The 22,847-nt window shown below is 41.1% G+C and overlaps 2 protein-coding genes across 9 annotated transcripts in view; one reads left to right on the top strand and one right to left on the bottom strand.

Annotated features, from left to right (window-relative positions):
* Nucleotides 1-7,507, bottom strand: part of CALCB (calcitonin related polypeptide beta) — a 170,834-nt gene extending 163,327 nt beyond the window's left edge. The window contains exons 1-2 of one of the 2 annotated variants that reach the window (XM_045039002.1): nucleotides 6,897-7,507; nucleotides 5,749-5,850 (exon numbers count right to left, since the gene is read on the bottom strand). The gene's annotated coding sequence lies outside the window, so the exon portion shown is untranslated. The remainder of the gene's footprint in view (nucleotides 1-5,748; nucleotides 5,851-6,896) is intronic. The other variant, XM_045039003.1, reaches the window with a different exon arrangement.
* A 182-nt stretch (nucleotides 7,508-7,689) lies between these two features.
* The window catches only part of CYP2R1 (cytochrome P450 family 2 subfamily R member 1), a 168,053-nt gene continuing 152,895 nt past the window's right edge, over nucleotides 7,690-22,847 (top strand). For 6 of the 7 annotated variants that reach the window (XM_045038996.1, XM_045038993.1, XM_045038994.1 and 3 more), the window contains exons 1-2: nucleotides 7,690-7,965; nucleotides 21,272-21,389. The gene's annotated coding sequence lies outside the window, so the exon portion shown is untranslated. Of the gene's footprint in view, nucleotides 7,966-18,673; nucleotides 18,819-21,271; nucleotides 21,390-22,847 lie in introns of all 7 variants that reach the window. The other variant, XM_045038992.1, reaches the window with a different exon arrangement.

Here is a 22,847-nt window from a genome sequence, read left to right as displayed (position 1 = left end):
TGAAGTCTCCTTTGCCTGGCAAAGCAATAAAGCCATTGTTCCTCTTTATCCCAAAGTCTGTTTTCTCATTATATTTTGGCTCTGAAACATGGAGGTTGGTTTTCTACAAGAAATTGATTAAAAAGAGAAGGCATTGAGAAGTGAAAGCCAATCAGAGTGATAAGGGTTGTGAAGGGTGGAGTGACTCAGATGTGTAGGTTACTATGGTCCAGAGCATTTTAAGACTTCCCGGGTGAAGGTACTATGGAGCAGGCCTGGGGTGGGATGATTTGGGATAGTCAGAAAGTAGGAATCCAGGTATACCAGTGGGAAGTCTTACTGGCCCTCCATCTCCTGCAGGCCCCCAAAATTTCTCATTCCTTCTCTCATATTCAAAATGCTGGTCTTCAAACCCCGCACAAATAAAACTTCTGTCCCACCAGTCACCTACAAATGTCTCTTCTGAAGAACAGGAGGTATTTCAAAGTTATTGGAAGAAAATGAGCTGAATAAGATGGCCCAAGATGCAGTGTGATGAACCAGGTTGGTCACTCTGAGAAGTGAACAAGTTCCACACATGATATCAAAGAATTGCCCAGGTCATGTTCCACAATGATTAAAATTATTTTTTGGCTTAGAGGCAAACACCAGACGAATCTCTTCTTTTTTAAAAATTTTAACTATTTATTTATTTTAATATATGAAATTTATTGTCAAATTGGTTTCCATACAACACCCAGTGCTCATCCCCAAAGGTGCCCTCCTCAATACCCATCACCCACCCTCCCCTCCCTCCCACCCCCCATCAACCCTCAGTTTGTTCTCAGTTTTTAACAGTCTCTTATCTTTGGCTCTCTCCCACTCTAGCCTCTTTTTTTTTTTTTTTCCTTCCCCTCCCCCATGGGTTTCTGTTAAGTTTCTCAGGATCCACATAAGAGTGAAACCATATGGTATCTGTCTTTCTCTGTATGGCTTACTTCACTTAGCATCACACTCTCCAGTTCCATCCACGTTGCTACAAAAGGCCCTATTTCATTTTTTCTCATTGCCACATAGTATTCCATTGTGTATATAAACCACAATTTCTTTATCCATTCATCAGTTGATGGACATTTAGGCTCTTTCCATAATTTGGCTATTGTTGAGAGTGCTGCTATGAACATTGGGGTACAAGTGGCCCTATGCATCAGTACTCCTGTATCCCTTGGATAAATTCCTAGCAGTGCTATTGCTGGGTCATAGGGTAGGTCTATTTTTAATTTTCTGAGGAAACTCCACACTGCTTTCCAGAGCGGCTGCACCAATTTGCATTCCCACCAACAGTGCAAGAGGGTTCCCGTTTCTCCACATCCTCTCCAGCATCTAGAGTCTCCTGATTTGTTCATTTTTGGCCACCCTGACTGGCGTGAGGTGATATCTGAGTGTGGTTTTGATTTGTATTTCCCTGATAAGGAGCAACGTTGAACATCTTTTCATGTGCCTGTTGGCCATCCGGATGTCTTCTTTAGAGAAGTGTCTATTCATGTTTTCTGCCCATTTCTTCACTGGGTTATTTGTTTTTCGGGTGTGGAGTTTGGTGAGCTCTTTATAGATTTTGGATACTAGCCCTTTGCCCGATATGTAATTTGCAAATATCTTTTCCCATTCCGTTGGTTGCCTTTTAGTTTTGTTGGTTGTTTCCTTTGCTGTGCAGAAGCTTTTTATCTTCATAAGGTCCCAGTAATTCACTTTTGCTTTTAATTCCCTTGCCTTTGGGGATGTGTCGAGTAAGAGATTGCTACGGCTGAGGTCAGAGAGGTCTTTTCCTGCTTTCTCCTCTAAGGTTTTGATGGTTTCCTGTCTCACATTCAGGTCCTTTATCCATTTTGAGTTTATTTTTGTGAATGGTGTGAGAAAGTGGTAACATTTATTTATTATTGAGAGACAGAAAGAGACAGAGCGAGACACAGCATGAGCATGGGAGGGGCAGAGAGAAGGGAGAGACACAGAATCTGAAGCAAGCTCCATGCTCTGAGCTGTCAGTGCAGAGCCTGACATGGGGCTAGAACCCACAAACCGTGAGATCATGATGTGAGCCAATGTCGGACCCTCAACCAACTGAGCCACCCAGGCGCTCCCAGATGAATCTCTTATGCCCCCTGAGAGTACAGATCTACAAAACCAGTGAAAAGGAGCCAGGGCATACCCACTGCATCAGCAAGTCCCTGCTATGAGGCTTCATGTCATCATCATTGTACTTCATCATCACTGTCAGGAACTCAGTGGTCCTGAAGGATGTTTTCTAGGTAACTGAAGTCAACCCTTCAAGTGTTAGTTTTTTATTGGTGTTTTGGAAACTTAGTCAAACCTTATAAAAATTTACTACATACTTCTCCTGCACTCTTATGAAAGGATGTTCTTAAATAACTTCAATCTTCTTTGATGAGCATGTTTAAACTAACAAGACCGTGAATTTTTGCCTTTGGTCGTCCTAAGATGATGTCCTCAGGTTTTGAGAAGTGTGAGATTGATATTCCCCACCCTAAATGATCCAAGAGAGTTGCTTTTTGTTTTCTTACATCTGTATTTTATAATTATCCTTTCCTTTTTCATATTCAGATTGTCAGCTGTCATTTCTGACACTGGCCTGGTTATAGTTAATAATAATTCAACCTACCATTTCCTTCTTCAAAGTTACTGTTTTCATGGGAATGCAAGCTGGTGCAGCCACTCTGGAAAACAGTATGGAGGTTCCTCAAAAAATTAAAAATAGAACTACCCTACAACCCAGACATTGCACTACTAGGTATTTATCCAAGGGATACAGGTATGCTGTTTCAAAGGGACATATACACCCCAATGTTTATGGCAGCACTATCAACAATTGCCAAAGTATGGAAAGAGCCCAAATGTCCATCAATGGATGAATGGATAAAGAAGATGTGATATATTTATACAATGGAGTATTACTCGGCAATCAAAAAGGATGAAATCTTGCCATTTGCAACTACATGGATGGAACTGGAGGGTATTATGCTAAGTGATATTAGTCAGTCAGAGAAAGACAAATATCATATTACTTCACTCATATGGGGACTTTAAGACACAAAATAGATGAATATAAGGGAAGGAAAACAAAAATAATATAAAAACAGGGAGGGGGATGAAACATAAGAGACTCTTAAATATGGAGAACAAACTGGAGGGGTTGTGGGAGGGGAGATGGGCTAAATGGGTAAGGGGCATTAAGGAATCTACTCCTGAAATCATTGTTCACTATATGCTAACTAATTTGGTTGTAAATTTAAAAAAATAAAAAATTTTAAATTAAAAATTAAAAAAAGTTACTATTTTCAGGAGAACAATATAAGAATGTTTATGAAAATAATTTGCAAAGCAAGAATAAGATACCTTAAAATTAGGACTTAAGTGCCTCTAAGTGATATCTATAAACTTTAAGGAATAGATTTTGTTACAACACTTTCCTATTCCTTCTTACTTGGCACTCAGTGTTCCATATAAGACCAGTTAGTTGAGAAGAATTTCAGTAAAACTTGCAGTGAACAATATTCTGGGGAAGTGAAGTCCCTGGGTATAAGCTAGTTCTATGGCTCAAGTGCTATTTCTGGCACCCAACACAGATCATATTTCCTATAGTATACATGTTACAGAACTGTTCTTTACTTCAGAAAACTGTAACGGTATGCCTATTTGTGATTATTTGATGTTTGCATCGTCTAAGACTGTAAATCCCAGGAAGGCAGAGGCCATGACTGGTTTTGTTCACCATTACATCCCTAGTAACTAATCTAGTAGGTGCCGAATAATTTTGTGATGAATGACAGAAGGAACATGTGGCAAGTCCTGAGCCCAAATTTCTGGTTGTGTTGGTGCTGTCTCGTGTGACCTCGGAGAGAACATTACACATCCTGAGTCTCAGATACAACATTTGCAAGAAGGTTTTTAATAAGATGGTTATACAGGGTTCATCCATTTTAGACTTCTAATCTATTTGAATACAAGAAAGGATAGAAAATGTCAAGATTAAAGGATGCTCCCGTAGGGAGCTGGAGGAGAGGCAGTGGCAGGGTGGTGGTCATCTGAGCATCCCCAGGACATGGCAGGAGTGACTCCTGGGAGAAAGGTTATCTCTCTACAGCTGTCTAGACTTTGGAAAATTGTGAAGAAAATAAGTTTCTCATTGAAACCCTCCTTTTCCTTTCTGCATCCCTTTGTTGAAACTCCACACCCACCTCCATCATCACCACCATGCCACCACCTCCAACAAATCAGTGTCATCATGCCTCCCATTCTGTCTTGCTTCTAATAAAATGGAATAAACTCATGCATGGGTAAGCACAGTTTTAGGAACTTCCTCTTACTGTGCTCTGTTTGCATTTTCCAACGTAGCTTATTTTAGGGAATGTTTAACTCATAAATTATTTGGTAAAGATTGAACTCAAGGCAAAGGGGAGTACTTTTTTTTTTCTAGTGGTCAAAGAGAGACTTTCATAAGGCTCCCCAAATCCTACCCAGAGGCTCAACTGCTTTGCCAGCCGTAGCTCAGTGCCTGACTCCTAGGAGTGCCAGGTAAATCCAAGTGGGCAAACCTGTTTCCATATACCACTTTGTCATCAAAATCATCATTTGGGTACTACCTCCCAGGGTTGGGACTAGTAGGAAAGCAAGGCATTTACCTTGGGAACAAAACTTAAGGGAGGCCTTAAATCTTGGTAATATTTTAATATAACTCTGTAAAATCAAAATTAATGTAAAAATCCACGATGGACAAAATATCAAAATTTTAATATGCTAACACCAGATATGTTGTTTTTCTCTTTTGTCTCAGGCTCCAATGTGGCTTGGCTTGGCACTTCTTTGACTCTTACTTCCTTCAATTCTGATGAAATGCAACCAGGAATGCACATAATGAAATGTGCAAAGGAGGCACACTGGTGCTGGCTGCATTGCTGTGCACCGGGGGAGGACTGTCAGCTAAGCACCCAGGGTTCAGGCCAGCATCTTAGCTGTTCGTGAACTGACAGGGAGCCTCTGAGACACTCTCACCTGATGCTTCCCCTCAGGATGAGTCATGGAGGGGCAATTCCCAAAGGGTAAGAAAAAGGATCTCGCTGGAGCACAGTAGCACTGCTCTCTGTTGAAACCATTACTGTCGTGCACACAGAAATGTCAGAGTCACGTACAAGGTTTTCACATTTGTTCACATACCCATTCCACCCTACATCCTGAAGTTGGGATCCCTGCCATCAAATAGTGAAATCCTTCATTTCCTGTTCCACCAAACATCCCTGTCATGTTAAAATCCAAAGACAAACTTTATTTATGTATTTACCATTTTCTATAACTCTAGGAGCAGACGTGGGGATGAGAAACAAAGGGAGCTATTTCTCTTTGCTGAGCACTAACAGAATATAATAAATGGTGACAAGGGAGGATCTTTATTCCGAAAGATGCTTAGTGATTTTTGAGATTTCTCCCTGCTAGCTCTCAAGCGATGGTATGAGTGGGGGAGGAGGCATCTCATCAGTGCCATTTGTCTATCAGACGGTCTCCAGTTCTCTGAAAATACAGCTGGGGGAGCATGCCAAAGAAAGGATGGTCCTTACTTTACGTGAATGGGAGGATATTTTTGGAATGGAAATTAATCCTTTTTGAAAATGAACGATGGAAGGGAGGCACTTCTGAACGGAGTACCAATACTACGTAACAGTTGTGGTTAGCCCAGGCATTACAAACCTGATGACGTTGGGGAAAGGAGGCATGACTAACCTCAGGCATCCTTCAGGTGATATTCCTCTGCTCCTGGTGCCTCAGCTTCAGAGTGTTTCACCTGCAGTCCCAATAGCCATCCTGAGTCATCTCCACTAGCCTCTGGTAAAAAATTGAGGACTGAATTTAGCATGATCTTCACAGTTACTTTTCCATTTTTCTAGAAGACCACAGAATGGAAAGATAGGTAACCTGAGTTGATCAGGTAAATGTTGTTTAATTATCACAGTCCTTAAGGGATCACTTATAAAAATGCTTCATACCATAATGTGTGTTGGGGTGGGGGGCTATTTCCCCCCTACCCTCCTAGATTCTTGTGGCTCTTCCACTAGTTAAACTGACATAAGACAGATTAACTGGAGAAAAACATTTAATTTCATATGTGTAGGAGCACCATAAAAATATGAGACTCAAGGGCAAGTCTGGCAGTTGAGGCTCATAAACCAAACTGAGCTAAGGAATGGGATAAGGACCTGGGGCTTCAAAGGGGAGGAGAGTAATTTACAGGGCTTTAAGAAGAGCAGACAGTTTGGTAATTAGATATCTGTCTAATGGGACACAGAGGAATTTGAACAAACAAGTCTTGCCAACTTCCCCACAGCTTACCACACTTAGCTTGTACTCTTTTGCAGTCATGTCTTGGTGACAGGGCCCTTCTTAGCCCAGGTCCTCTATCTAAGTTATTTTAGGCATTTAAGTGAGAGGTAAAAAGCTCTTCCTGAATCTTACCAGCCTTGATTGTCTTTAGCTCAAAATAACCCACAGGCCAAACTGGCACATTTTGGTGAGGCTCATTCTGAATCCATTCAACAAGAAGGGAAGAAAATGAGATGAATAATAAAACATGCAAAATAGTAAAATTATTTTCTCTTTAGACTGATAGTCAATTCTCTGATGGAGATTTTGAAAATTACCAGGTTCAGCTAAAGACTGCAGTGCTGATAACCTCACCAGTTTAGGACCTTGTTCCTGAAAAGGCACCCTAATAAAGGGCTGGCTACAAGGGAGGTAGGATCTGCTAGCCCAGCGAGGGAGGCTATTGCTAACATGTCCTCAATGCTTTTGGCGTCAACCCTCTGTAAACGGCCATCTGGCTCAGTGCCTCACCAGGCCTAGAGCAGAGCCTAGACCCAAAAGGTCACACCTACCTCCTCACAGCCGGTTGAGAGCCAGGCAAAACCAGGAGTTACTAATCTGGGGAGCGCGAGGGCCCTTCAATCAGCCAGCCAATGGCTATGGAACCATATCAGGCCAGTGGGAGTGCGGGGAGGCTGAAGGGCGAGCTGGTCCCAGGATGGCGGGGATTTGCAGCCCCAGTTTCGGGCCTTGGGGGACCCTTGAGGGGGCTAAGGAGGACGCAGCGGTGTTTGGAGCCACACTCTTTCTGCTGCTCTTTGTGCTGGGGCCATCCCGGCCACGTATCTGCAACATCTACTCGCTGGCCGCCTCAGGCGAGCTGCCGTACGTCTGCATGAGAAAGCAGAATCAGGTGTACTGCCGCAAAAAGCTCGATGGACTACTAGCAGGGAGGGCCCCTGCCTTCCAGAGTGGACTTGACGCCTGCTTCTGGCTTCGGACAGGAGCTGCCAGCACCTTCTCCCCTTGCCCTCTCTCACAAATGCTAGCATGGCGGGGAGAAATCCACTTCCTGCGTTGGGGAGGGAAGTCTTTGAGGCCTCGCCCCCAACAGGAAAACCCCCGCCTACTTGTGGTCGCCACGCTCCCAACTCCCACGTGAATCTGGATTTAAACTTCCGGCCCCAGTGGGCTCAGCGGTCTTGCTTCTGCGCCTGCGCATTGGTGCTCAGGCCACACCCGACGCCATGTGTAGGCGCCGCCGCTAGCCTCAGGGAACCAGTCCTGGATCCAGCTTCTTGGCCCTGCGGGGCTGCATGCCGTCATAGTCAGGTTTCACCCAGAGCTTCTTGGGAAAAATGAGGCGTCCGAATTCTAGGAACAAATTTATGGTTACTAGGACGTTCTTGGATGTTTGCATTTGAGGTTTAGGTGTTACCCGTGGGGATTAGAACGCAGGTGAAGGCCCTTGGCCAGCATGGGCTCTGGAAAATAATGGTGAAAGTGAATGAATTAATCACTAAAAATCGGTGCGGAGCTTACAGCGCAGAGTGAGCAGTGTCGCCGTGACGGGCCGGGAGCATCCGCAGCAAACGGAGACTGCGCAGCTGCGGGCCACCCTCCCTTCCAAGGTGCCCTCAGGTAAACTCCAGACCACTGGGCCGAGCTACTTCCGGCCTCTCCTACTAAGCACTTACAGTCTCTCCCACTGTCTAGAGAAGGAAAGTTCGGCACAGAAATGCTGAGTGACTTGCAGACAGCAGCTAGGCCCCTCCCTGCAGGGGACAAGGCCAGGACTCAAACTTGTGATTGGAAGGGTGTCCTGACCTCAGAAGGAGACAGAAGTTTCCAGAGCATTGGCCCTGGCTGAGCTCACCTATTTTATTTCGAATCCATCCATTCCTATGCAGCAGGCTGTGCCAGGCGCTGGCGATGAGGTGAGGAAGGCAGACACGGGCCGATTTCAGGGAGTTCGAGCCAAGTGAGAGAGAGCAAACCTGAATATCGACCACAATTATGAATGATTAGAAGGAAAAGTAGAGCATTGCTGTTTGGCAATTGTGGTATTTCAGGTTGGGGCTTAAATCCTTACCCGAACCAGTGTTTCCAAGAATTACCCTAGGTTTCTGCAGAAGGTTCCTAACGGTTTATATTGCTAGGGGAAGCTGGACTTGTGTAAAGCACATAATTCTTAGATTTTGTTGTTTGTTCTCCAAGAATTGAGTATTTCTCTTATTTCCATTTAATATATTTGACCTCTGGTGTGTTGGTACAAAGCATCATGACATTCTATAGAGGAATCCCATGATGTTAAAGCATGAGACTAGAGGTTGGTAAAACCTGACCTTCTCTGAATTTTAATTTTTCCTCATGTGCATAATGAGAACAATAACTGAAAACAATAAAGTGCTATTCAGATGTTCTTGGTTGTTAATTATAGAGCAGATTTATTAGGCCAAACAAATTTTTAAGGTATTTTTAAACCAGTTATTTGAAATAGATGGTTTCTTACAGGAAAGGCAACTAAGTTTTTCGTATATAAATCTTTGAACTGGAAGGAACTCAGTATTTACCATGAACGGTCTTTTTGGATGCAGGTGTAAATTTCCTATCATAAGAGATTACAAATTAAATTATAAATGTGCTGGAAGAATGCTATCTTGGGATAAGTAGATCTAGTACAATAGACAAGAATTTGGCAGGAATCATCAGTTTTATTGCTGATACAATTATCTGAGGTGACCATGGTTCTTTACAAACTGGGCTTGTTATTGGACTAGTAAAGTTGAATAGGGGCTAAACTGTGTTACTAGGTATAAGAAACACAGAGGAAAAGGAGGAGATATTGTTTGCCTGGGTCTGCCTTAGACTTAAATTGAAAACCCCAAACATAATAACTCTTCAGGCTATGGCAGCATTTGATCTTTATCCTAGTAGTGAAACACCCCTAAAGGTCTCCCATTATCTTAGAGGTGGTTCCCAATTCTGACAAAGTCTCAGAATTAGTATTTGTTGTTAAAATACTATCCTTTTTTTGGAAGTGGGAGGAAACACTTATCTCCTGTACTCTGCTGTTTTCTGTTTTCCTCTGTTCTCTCCTGTACTTCTGGAAGGTTGTGGAAATTTGCTTATAGGACTGACTTATAAATAGAATCTTATTTTTCCACTATTTTATTTCATAATTTGGAGATGTATGCTCACAGGAAAAAAAAAAAGAAAAGAAAAACTTGGACTTTAAAATTGCTTATGAGAAATGACAATCACTTCAAATAACATCTACTTTTTTGCAGTCTGTGACTTCAATTATCCTTTATAATGCTTGAAAGGAAGACAGCCAGTTTCCAGGCAGTTGCCAGGGGCTGGGAGAAGAAGGAAATAGAGAGTTAGCATTTGATTGGTACAGAGTTGCAGTTTGGAAAATGAAGAGTTATGGAGATGGATAGTGGTGATTGCACAACATTATGAATGTATATAATACCACTAACTGTACACTGAAAAATAGTTAAGGTGGTAAATTTTATGTTACGTGTATTTTATCATAATAAAAATTGGAGAAAAGAAAGGGATAATTACCAGTGTTAGGTGTTAAAGATGAGTTATCATGGATCTTAGTCTCTCTCTTTTTTTTTTCTTTAATGTTTATTTATTTATTTTGAGAGAGAGAGCACAGATGAGCAGGGAAGTTAGAGAGAGGGAGAAAGAGAGAATACGAACCAGTTTGTGTGCTGCTGTTGGCACAGAGCCTGATGCAGGGCTCAGAGCCATGAACCATGAGGTCATGACCTCAAAACCAAGAGTCAGACACTTAACTGACTGAGCACCCAAGTGCTGATTTAAAGAGCACACTCTAAGCACACCCAAGTGCCCCCGACTGATCTTAGTCTTTGGTGTAAAAAGAAGGACTAAGACTTGGATACAAAAACAAAGAACAACAAAGAAAGATTCTTCTTGATCTAGACTCTGTTCTGAATCTTCATCTAAAGGATAGCCCTTGGGCCCCCTTTCCTGTCCCTGACCATCTCTCCTTCCAAGCTTAGTGCATAGTTCCCTAAATTCTCACTGCACAATCTCAAACAGGTACATTTAATGCTAACAGCTTGTGTGAGGGATCCGTATTCACTCTTTTCTGTAAAACACAGGTATTAAGTTGTTAGCATTCTCCAACTGCTGAGTGCTGTATAAGGCACTCTGAAGACTGGCAAAGAAAAAGAGATAAACAACCCCTGACTTTAAGATACTTAGAATATAAGAAAGGAGAGAAAGGTGTTAACCAATTCCTATCATGTGTTCAGAGCTATGATAAAAATGCTGTTAACCTTGCTGCTTGGAGTGTGTTCTTTAAATCAGCAGCATTGGCATCATTGGGGTGTTTGTTCCCAGCTCAGATCTACTGAATTAGAATCTATATTTTAACATAATGATATGACTCATAATGCATATGAGTCACCTGGGGATGCCAATGCTGCCAGTGCATAGATCACACTTTGAGACATGAATTTATAGAGTACAAAAGAAAGGATAATTCTGCCCAGCTGAGTGAAGAGTGAGGGTGTCATTGCAAGCATCACAGAAGGGGCACCATATGCATTGGGCAAAGAAGGATGGAAAAGACTTTGCTGAGCAGATGAAGGAAGAGGGCTAATGGATGGGCAGTCCAGGCAAAGATAATATACATAAAGACTTAGGGCCATGAACAATATATTTGGGGAATAGTAAGTAGTAGCAGCAGTAGTAATGTGGTGGGAAAATGGATGAAGAGAAGTTGAAAATCTAGGCTGGGCCCATAGTGCGAAAAATCTTTTATGCTCTGTCAAACACCATAAACAATAGGAATTTCAGAAGTTCTTTGAGTAGAGGAGCAACAAGATCAAAGTTTCTCATTTAAGTGAAGAGGGTCGACTGAATGGGAGAGGGCCAGACCACAACAAGAATCCAGGCATGAAGTGAATGAGGGCTGGAACTAAGGCAATAGTTATGGGAATGTATTTTGTTTTAAACTGCTAAGTTTGTGCTAATTTGTTATGCAGCAATAGATAAACACAGATTTTAGTGCCTAGAAGTGGGATCGTGCTATAACAAATACATAGGAATGTGAGTAGTTGTGAAACCAGAGATTAGGCGATGACTGGAAGAGTTTTGAAAAGCATGCATGAGAAAGTTCAAATCCCATTGAGCAAACTGTAGTAGAAATCTGGACTTTAAGGACACTGCTGGTGAGGACTCAGAAGGAAGGAAGAACATGTTATTGGAAACTGGGGAAGGGGAGGTCTTACTATATAATGACAGAACCTTAGCATAATTACCTCCTGCAGTTACGTTAAAAGAAGAAATTGTGAGTGATGAACTTTGATATACAACTAAGAAGATTTCCAAGCAAAGTGTTGAAAGTGCCACCTGGTTTTTTTATTGTTTATACCAGAATTTGAGAGACGAGAGATAAATTGAGGGAAGAATTCTTAAAACACTTGAGCAAAAAGGAACCCAAATCTACTGATTTTGAAAAAAGCTTAGTGTTTCCAGATAGCAGGAGATGGTAAATTTAAGAGATTCACTCTTAGGAAAACATGCTCTAGAGAAAAGGCTGAGGTCATTACAGCATTTTGCTAAGACCTAAGAAAGATAAAAAAGGTCAGAATATTCAGTTACACTAAGTGTTCATTTGAGATATTCAGAGTCTGCCTCACAGATCCTTTCACTCAAATCAGGGGTCTCCAGAAGACTTAAGAACATTGTCCCTGAACTATTTCAGTGGGAGCCAAGGATAGAGAAAGGATTTTCTTGAAAAGATTTGTGGGTGTGTCTTTTGTCTAATGGAGCAAATCCCTGTGAAACCTTGGAAGACCTGCAAGGCTTTTGGGGAAAAAAAAAAAAAAAGTTTTAGCAGAAATACTGCCAGTTTGGACTAAAAGGTACAAGAAAAGTACAAAATTAAATGAGGCTGTTGGACTCACAGATTCTACTCTTTAGAAGCAGGCTTATAAAACAACAGAGCTGCAAAATGTGTTATTTTTCACGAAAAAGGAAGGATGATTCAGAGGGCAGAGCTGAGGGCCAGGGAAGATTGTTCTCAGGCCTTGAAACCTAATCAAGAGACATTTGCCCAGTGGATTTTTAGAATTACCATGTACCAATTATTCCTTTTTATCTTCCATTTCCTGCCCCTTTGAAACCAGAAAGTCTATAGCTGTTACCTACGTCTGTCCCATCATTGTATGTTGGGTATGTAAAGGACTGTCTCTTTAGTTTTACATATCCATAGATGCAAAGTAATTGCCCCAGGAGTTGTACTTAATGGATTACATCCAGGAACCTCATCTACATCTGGAATTGACTTGGATGAAATTTTGGGCATTGAGCTGATGGAATGAGATTTTGGGAAACATGGAAAGACAGTGAGTATATTTTGCCTGTAAGCAGGGCATGAATCGCTGGGAGTCAAAGGGTGGATTCTGGTAGGTGGAATTCTGACATAGTCCCCAAGATTCCCACTCTTTAGGTGCACCACTGCACTGTCCCTTCCACTTGACTCGGAAAGGACCTATCACTTCTACCATTAGGTTATCTTAGATGGCAAAGTAGAAGGATTTTTCATATGTGTATAAAATCCATATCCATTGATTTTGTGTTACTCAAAAGTGAGACTGTCATGGGTGAGTTTGACTTAATTAGGTGAAAACGCTAAAGGAAAAACTCTGTCTTTTCTGAAGAGAGATTTTCCGCTGCTGGCCTTGAAGAAGCAAGCCACCATGAGTTCTGTGGACTTGGGGAAATATATTCTAACAACCAACATGAGCTTAGAAGAGAACAATGAGCCTCAAATGAGACTGCAGCCCTGGTCAATACCTTGAATTCAGCCTTGTGAGACCCTGAGCAGAGGGTCCAGCGAATTACAATTTACGTATATAAATGTAAATAATTTAACGATATATATATATATATAAATATATATATATTTGTATATTATAAATAACATCTGCAGCTTCTGTTTTTCTGTTTCTCTGGAGAACCCCAACTGATACACCTGTTGTGCATATCTGTACTTTTCTACCTTATATTCATTAGTGTTTTGGCCATTGGCCATGGCTTACTACAGACGGCTCCCCTTTTATTCTATTTTTTTAATTAAAAAATATATTCAACTCAAGTAAAAAATAAAATTGGTGTTATAATTCATTGTTAAAATTATACTAGCTTTTATCATTATGCATGTGTATACCTTTATTGAGATCCTTATTTCTTCATATGGTAGCGAGTTACTATCTAGTGTCTTCTTATTTCCCTCTGCAGAACACCCTTGAGCATTTCTTGCAAGGCAGGGCTAGTGGTAATGAGCTCCCTCAGCTTTCATTTATCTGAGTATGTCTTAATTTCTCTCTCACTTTTGAAGGACAGTTTTGCCAGATACCAGATTCTTTGTTGACGGTTATTTAGAAAGTGATTTTTATACATTGTCCCATTGTCTTCTGGCCTCCAAAATTTGCTTTTTCTTTCTTTCTTTCTTTTTTTTATTTGCGTATAGTTGACACACAGTGTTACATTAGTTACAATTGTACAACATAGTGATTGGACAGTTTATACATTATGCTATGTTTGCCATAAGCATAGCCACCAACTGTCACCATACATCGCTATTACAATATCATTGACGGTATTCCTCATGCTGTGCCTTTTAGTCCCATAACTTATTCATTCCATAACTGGAAGCTGGTATCTCCCACTCCCCTTCACCCATTTTTCCCAGTCCCCAACCCTCTCCCCTCTGGCAACCATCCGTTAGTTCTCTGTATTTGTACGTCTGGTTCTGCTTTTTGTATATTCATTCTTTTTTAGATTCCACACATGAATGAAATCATATATTTGCCTTTTTCTGATTGACTTATTTTACTTAGCATAACGCCCTCTGGATCTATCCACATTGTCACAAATGGCGTGGTCTCATCCTTTATAATGGCTGTGTAATATTCCATTGTGGATGTATACTACCTCTTCCTCATCCATTCATCTCATTAGACAGTTAGGTTGCTTCCATATTTTGCCCATTGTAAATACTGCAACAAACGGGTGCAAAGGGCCTCCAAAGTTTCTGATGAGAAATATGATGTTCTGTTTGAAGGTCCCTTGTACGTGACAAGTTGGTTTTCTCTTACTGCTTTAAAAATACTCTGTCTTTGGTGTTCAAAAGTTTGATTATCATATGTCTTGGTGTGGGTCTATTGAATTCATCTTACTTGAAGTTCGTTGAGCTTCTTGGTGTGTTAATGAATGTTTCGTCAAATTTAGAAAATTTTCAGGCATTATTCCTTCAGATATTCTCTCTGCCCCCTTTTCTCTCTGTTCTCCTTCTGGGACTCCCACAATGTGCAGTTTGGCCTATTTGAGGGTTTGCCACCGTCCCATAGGCTCCACTTGCTTTTCTTCAATCTTTTTCTTTCTGTTCCTCAGTTTCATATCTTCAGGTCTACTTATTCTTCCTTTTTTACTCTTCAGGTCAACTTATTCCTCCCTTTGCCTGCTCAAATATCTTTGAGCCCCTGTAGTGAATTTTTCCTTTCAATTATTGTGCTTTTCAGCTCCTGAATTTTTGTTTTTTTGTTTTTGTTATTTAAATTTCTCTCTCTTGGATGTGGAGAAACGGGAACCCTCTTGCACTGTTGGTGGGAATGCAAATTGGTGCAGCCACTCTGGAAAGCAGTGTGGAGTTTCCTCAGAAAATTAAAAATAGACCTACCCTATGACCCAGCAATAGCACTGCTAGGAATTTATCCAAGGGATACAGGAGTACTGATGCATAGGGCCACTTGTACCCCAATGTTTATAGCAGCACTCTCAACAATGGCCAAATTGTGGAAAGAGCCTAAATGTCCATCAACTGATGAATGGATAAAAAAATTGTGGTTTATATACACAATGGAGTACTACATGGCAATGAGAAAGAACGAAATATGGCCCTTTGTAGCAACATGGATGGAACTGGAGAGTGTGATGCCAAGTGAAATAAGCCATACAGAGAAAGACAGATACCATATGTTTTCACTCTTATGTGGATCCTGAGAAACTTAACAGAAACCCATGGGGGAGGGGAAGGAAAAAAAAAAAGAGGTTAGAGTGGGAGAGAGCCAAAGCATAAGAGACTGTTAAAAACTGAGAACAGGGGCGCCTGGGTGGCGCAGTCGGTTAAGTGTCCGACTTCAGCCAGGTCACGATCTCGCGGTCCGTGAGTTCGAGCCCTGCGTCAGGCTCTGGGCAGATGGCTCGGAGCCTGGAGCCTGTTTCCGATTCTGTGTCTCCCTCTCTATCTGCCCCTCCCCCGTTCATGCTCTGTCTCTCTCTGTCCCAAAAATAAAAATAAAAACGTTGAAAAAATTTAAAAAAAAAAACTGAGAACAAACTGAGGGTTGATGGGGGGTGGGAGGGAGGGGAGGGTGGGTGATGGGTATTGAGGAGGGCACCTTTTGGGATGAGCACTGGGTGTTGTATGGAAACCAATTTGACAATAAATTTCATATATTGAAAAAAAAATAAATTTCTCTCTCTTTACTGATATTTCCATTTTGTTCATACATTGTTTTTTGATTTCTTTAGTTCTTTGAGCATCTTTGAGACAGTTCTTAAAAAGTCTTTGTCTAATAGATCAACCATCAGTTCTTTTTCAGAGACAGTTCCTGTTTTTTATTTTTTTCCTTTGAGTGGGCAAAAGCTTCCTGTTTCTGTATATGCCTCATGATTTTTGGTTGAAACTAGACATTTGAATCCAATAATGTGAAAAGTTTGGAAATTAGATCCCCCCCCTGCCCCGCCCCACTTCTACAACGGGATTGGCTGGTTTTGTTTTCTTCTTATTTATTGTTTCTAAAAGATTTTTTTTTTAACATTTATTTATTTTTGAGAGACCGAGAGTGAGCAGGGGAGAGGCAGAGAGTGAGGGAGACAGAATCTGAACCAGGCTCCAGGCTCTGAGCTTTCAGCACAGAGCCCGATGCAGGGCTTGAACTCACAAGCTATGAGATCATGACCTGAGTCGAAGTTGGACACCCAACCAACTGAGCCACCCAGGCGCCCCTATTGTTTCTTTTTTAAGTTTACTTATTTTGAGAGAGAGTGCACACTCAGGTGAGCAGGGGACGGGCATAGAGAGAGGAAGAGAGAGAATCCCAAGCAGTCTCTGCACTGCCAGTGCAAAGCCCAATGCAGCACTCGATCTCACAAACCGAATTGGGAGATCATGACCTGAGCCAAAATCAAGAGTCGGACGCTTAACCAATTGAGCCACGCAGGCATCCCTGTTTTTGTTATTTTGATTATGGTAGGCTGTCTCTGTGCCAAGGACCAGCTATAGGTTTAATTTAAGGTCTTCTCAGGTCTTATCTCCCTGGGGATTCAGTCTCTTATTTTCTCTTATACTTAGCTTGCTTTCCCCCCCACCCCCCCACCCCCAGTATCCTGGCATTTATGTCTGGCTCCCAAAAGGGGAAGGAAAGAAAGAAAGATGAATTGGTGGGGAAAAGGCAGTTGGCCAATTAAATCCTTTTGAAGTAACGTTAGCTGGAGATGCATGTGGCTTGAAACAGGGGAAGTATAACAATAATGGCTGCCTGCCTGTGTGTGTGCCCTCAGTGATCAGAAGCAGCAGAGAACATATTCCCAATATTTGGAGAACAGGATCCTTTTAACCTACCCTAGCTCCCACAAGCTGTGTGTGAGCTGTTCCAGGAACATCTGCACAATTGCCTGCCATGAGGTTGATGAAGGGAGGAGATGGGTAGCTGCTACTGTGATAAGAGCTAAAATTGACCAAAATTAACTGCAACTTATGGACCAAGCTTTCTCTTGGATATTGGAAACCTTCAAGAGACTCCAGAATTTCAAGATAGACAGATTCTGCAAGTGCAATTTTGCCTAGGTGGTTGGGTGATTCCTTGTGGTTCCTATTATGCCAGCCTCCCAGAATCCTCTCCTTGACTTTAATCTTAATATAAATAACAACCCCTTACTATTGCTTACAGAACACTCTAAGTATTACCTAGTTGCTCTCATTCTTGGTTGAAAAAACTGAGTATGTTTTTTAAAAAGCTGATGATCAGGCACCATCCATAAAAGTCTATTTTTAGCCTCATCTCTTTCCACATTATCTTTTACTCTCTGTCTCAACTTTGCTATACTTTCTGTTTCTTAAAAATGCTTTATAGTTGTGTGGAGTAAATATTTATCAACTGATGGCTGTCAGGAAAGAAAAGGCCTGGGTTGTAATGTTTGCAAAATTCCACTGTGTAACTACTCCCACTGTGTCTGGTTTCCAGCTACCAATGAGCTATGACTGAACACAAAGTTGGGAAGAGATGCTAACAATGGCTTATGTAAGCTGACATGAGCAGGCCCCATCATGCTATGGATACTATGACTGTGCCCCTGCGCTCTATGCCTGAATGCCCCTTAATTCTCCCATGATAGCCTTTCAGTCTTCAGATCTCTAATAAAAGTTTCTTTCTTTTTAAAATTTCTTTTTTTTTAAGTTTATTTATTTATTTATTTAGAGAGAGAAGGAGAGAGATGGAGTCCCAAGCAGACTCTGTGCTGTTAGCGTGACATGGGCTTGAACCCACAAACCGTGAGATCATGACCTGAACCAAAACCAAAAGCTGGATACTCAACCAGCTGAGCCACCCAAGCTTTTTAAATTTAAATTTCTTTCTTAAGGAAGCTTTTCCCTCGTTCTGGCTAGGTTACATCTTTGTTAAATATACCTATGCTGCAGTGTACGTTCCTGTTAGTTATATTTTATATTAATATTTGATATTTTTCCTATTTATCCACGCGTGAGAGTATCGACCACGTGTTTCCTATTCACCTCTGTATCACCACTATATTAGTTGTAGCCTGCATGGCACAATACATAGATTAGGTGGCTTCAACAACAGACATTTATTTTCTTAGTTACATAGGCTGGAAATTGGAGATCAGGATGCCAACACAGTCAGTTCTTGTGAGGTCTCTCATTGCAGAGCTGCCTTCTCATTGTGTATCCACATGGTACAGAGAGGGGGTGGGGAACACATGCAACTCTATGGTATGTCTTTGTAAAAGGGTACTAATCCCATTATGAGGGCCCCACACTCATGACTTCAACTAAACCTAATTATTTCCCAAAGACCCCATCTAAAACTACCATAACATTATGGATTAGAGCTTAAACATTTGAGTCTGGATGAGGCTGAATTATTTGATCAGTCTTGGGAATCAGCCGAGCTTAGCACCATCTCCTAGATTTCATACCTGCCTTACAGACAGGCCCAGCATTCTTTGGCAGCTCCCCAGTTCTGGTGTATGTGACACAGCTTTCTGGTTTCTCTAGGGTTCTCTGGAGTTGCGTTGCATTTCTAGGACATACCCTGGGCCCAATCTTCAAGAGGCTTCAAATCCTCACCTCTGGCACCTAGATATTTTGCCGCTTCCAGACATCCAGTCATAAGTGACTGGGGAGGCACTCTCCAACAAAGGTAGTGTTTCTCAGTGATGCTCTGAAAAAGGTCTGGTTATTTCACAAGAGATGTGTGGCATCCAACTGCTACTTTATAGGTTAATTTCCTATACAGTTTTAAAGCTCCTACCATGCTTCATGGGATCGTCAGTAAATCCCCATATTTGGACAGAAGGACCAAATGTTCTCATTTGCAGAGAAGAAATAATTGACTAGACCTGATCCAATGACTGATGGGCTCATTCAAGCTCTTGTTATTTCTTACTTCCCCAGGTGCTTTTTTCTTCTGACATAATACTGTTCATTTTTAGATATGTAATAGGATATGTTATTCCCAGGAAAGCTTTTCTCTCTGGATTAGGTTAGGATATAGCCTCTTGTACTACTCAACGGGTACTTTTAATCAAAATGAGTTCTTTTTTTTTTTTTTTTTAATTTTTTTTTTTCAACGTTTATTTATTTTTGGGACAGAGAGAGACACAGCATGAACGGGGGAGGGGCAGAGAGAGAGGGAGACACAGAATCGGAAACAGGCTCCAGGCTCTGAGCCATCAGCCCAGAGCCCGACGCAGGGCTCGAACTCGCGGACCGCAAGATCGTGACCTGGCTGAAGTCGGACGCTTAACCGACTGCGCCACCCAGGCGCCCCTCAAAATGAGTTCTAATTGCCCCCTTCCTTCATGTAATAAACACTTATTGCACACATATACTTGATTCTAAGTTAAGTGTTACAAGGAGAGCAAAATGCAGTCCCTGTGTGAAAGGGGAGGAATATTGGTTAGTTAACAATCAAATATTCACACTAATAAATGTATAAATTAAAACTGAAATGGTGAACTGAAGGAAAGGTATATCTGCTTTTTGATATCAAATAAGAAAGAACTATAACCTAGACTCAGGGGGTGGTTATCTGGGAAAGCTTCTCTGAGGAAGCAACACTTAGCTGAGATCTAAGAGATGAATATGAGTCAACCGAGAATAAAGAAAATAAGGCAATAGCATGTGAAAAGGCTCCGTGATAGGAAGAACATGCAGATTCTTTAACTGAAAGAATGCCAGAGTTCAGGGTGGGAAGGAGACCATGGTGAGAATTGTGGTTGGAACAATAGTCAGGTGCCACATTATACATAGCTTTGTGGACTCTATTAAGGGTTTTGTACAAGATTTGGCTACATTTAGTGGGCAAGAAAATACAACTTTCCTAGATCAACAGGAGAACTAAACTCTCCAGGAAGTCTCTAGAGTACCCACCCTGCCCCCTTATGGAAAAAATTAATCTCATTGTTCTGGCAAGCCTGAGTAGAAGAGATGACCCCAGGTTGATAGCGCTTGGCTCAGGGCCATACCAGAGACAAGGACAGAATATTTGTTAGTCTGTCCATAACTTATATGCAGCAGCTGCTACAAGAATATCTAGAAAAGTTTCAAGAACAGAGCAGAAATATCTAAAGATCCAAACAATTAAAGAGCCTTCTCACCTATACCAGATACATTCTTGAGAACGAATAGATAATTTTGTAGACTAGATCCAGCTAATAAGATGGCTCATAGAAAACCAAGCCAAGCTAGGGCTATCATGCAAAGAAAGTATGATTTGCTTTAAATCTCCAAAGTAACCAGTCTTTGCTTTAGAGGTGTGTTCTCAGTCACAGACAATTCTCCCTGGAGAGCTGGCCCAAGGATAAATCTCTTGAGAACCAAGTGAAGCAGGAGAGCGGAGCTAGTGAATTCTTCTCACTATCGGAGGAATTTTCTAAGAAAATAATGCAAAGATAGAATGAGCTATCCTAGGAGATAGTGACCTCATAATTTAAAAGTATATTAGAAGATGACTTTGGGGGATGTTGTACAGAAGATTCAAGTATGTGGGTTGGTCTATATGGCCTTAATGGTTTCATCGAATTATGAGAATCGTAGAGGCAGAGAATGATGTTAAAACAGTAGCTATAGGATAGAGAGCATTGAGAACTAAAAGGGAAAGAAGCTGGCTGTAAAAAGCACTCAATAATGAGAAAGAATAGAAGGACTTAATTTAGTCTGAAGTGGAAATAGCTATGGCACTGTACCTAATCTTACCCGAGCTTTGGAATGGGGGGAAAAAATTCTGGTATTGCATCCTTTCTGGAAACTGTGGCTTCCAACTTGAACTCAGGTCTCTGTATCTAGCCACATGCCCTGGATATGATATCCAGATTTGGGGTTTGAAGTACAGTTATTGTGGTTTGAATGGATATTACTTATCCACAGCTGTGTAACAAATTACCTAAAAACTTAGCAGCTCAGAAGAACAAATATGTATTATCTCACACAGATTCTGAAGGTATGCTATCTGGGAGAGGCTCAGCTGGGTGGTGCTGGCTCAGGGTCTCTCTCGAGGTTGCAGTCCAGCTCTCGGCTGGATCTTGAATCATCTCTAGGCTCCCGTGGGGCCGAAGAAGCCATGTCTGAGCTCTCTCACTTGGTTGTTGACAGGCCTCCATTCCTTGACACATGGACCCCTCCACAGCCTGCTGTTGAATTGAGTGGCCTCATTTCATGGCATCTGGCTTCCCACGAAGGAGAGACTCAAGAGGGAGAGAAGTGTGAGCAGGTGAGTGAAATGGCGCTCCAAAAGGAAGCAGGACTTCTATCTAGAACACATTAAGATCTCTTACAGCTCAAGAAGATAATGTACTCGATTAAAAATGGGCAAAATAGTGGAACTGGAACTTCACAAAAGAAGGTAAACAAACGGCTAATACATACATGAAAAGATCCTTGATTATCACCAGTCATTAGGGGGAAAAATTAAAATCTATAATGAGGTACTGCTATAATGAGAATGACTAAAATTAAAAAGGCTGAAAACATCAAGCCTTGTCAAGGATGTGGGGAACAAGGCAAATGATCATAAGTTTCTGCTAGAGAGTAAAATGGCATAGCCATTTATAAATTGGCATAGTCCATTTAGTTACAACAGGACTTTGCCATAGAATTTCTTTTTTTTTAATTTTATTTATTTTTTTAAAATTTATATTCAAATTAGTTAACAAACAGTGTAGTCTTGGCTTCAAGAGTAGACCCCAATGATTCATCTCTTGCATATGACACCCAGTGCTCATCCCAACAAGTGCCGTCCTTAATGCCCATCACCTATTTAGCCCATCCCCCTACCCCCACACCCTCTCCAACAACTCCCAGTTTTTTCTCTGTATTTAAAAGTCTCTTATGGTTTGCCCCCCTGTCTTGTTTTTATTTTATTTTTCCTTCCCTCCCCCTATGTTCATTTGTTGAGTTTCTCGGATTCCACATGGGTGAAATCATATATGTTTTTCTCTGACTGATTTATTTCACTTAGCATAATACCCTCTAGTTCCATCCACATTTTTGTAAATGGCAGGATGTCATTCTTTTTCATCGCTGAGTAGTATTCCATTATATATATGCATATATATACACACACACACACACACACACATACATATATATACTACATTTTCTTTATTCATCAATCAATGGACATTTGGGCTCTTTGTATAATTTGGCTCTTGTACCATAGAATTTCTAGCTATTTGTCCAAGAGGAATGCCTTCAGCTGTTCATGGAAACACTTGTACATGAATGTTCATAAGAATGTCATACCTAACAACTCAAACTAGAAATAATGCATATGACCACCCAACAAATTTTGGAATATAATGGAATGCTACTTAACTCACCCTCCCGTTCTTGGGCATTAATAGCCAGTTAATACCCAATTAACCCCCCAAATAGTTATATCTAATATATGCATCAATATAAATAAATCTCCCAAACATTACGCTGAGTGAAAGAAGCTAGATACAAGAGAGTACATACATATCTATCTATGGAGAAATGAATGTACAGTGATAGAAATCACGTCAGTGATTATGTAGAACAAGGATTTGGGGAATATTGACTTCAAAATGAAACGAGGAATATTCTGGGATGATGAAAATACATCTTTTTGTTACATGGAAAATTGTTACATGGCTTTATGGCATACTCTTGGTAAAACTCATTGAAATATGGTTCAAAGTATATAATT

Source organism: Felis catus, chromosome D1 (genome assembly GCF_018350175.1).
Source record: "Felis catus isolate Fca126 chromosome D1, F.catus_Fca126_mat1.0, whole genome shotgun sequence".
NCBI lineage: Eukaryota > Metazoa > Chordata > Mammalia > Carnivora > Felidae > Felis > Felis catus.
The sequence above is the reverse complement of the archived record's forward strand: the minus strand, read 5'-3'. Positions and strand labels throughout refer to the sequence as shown.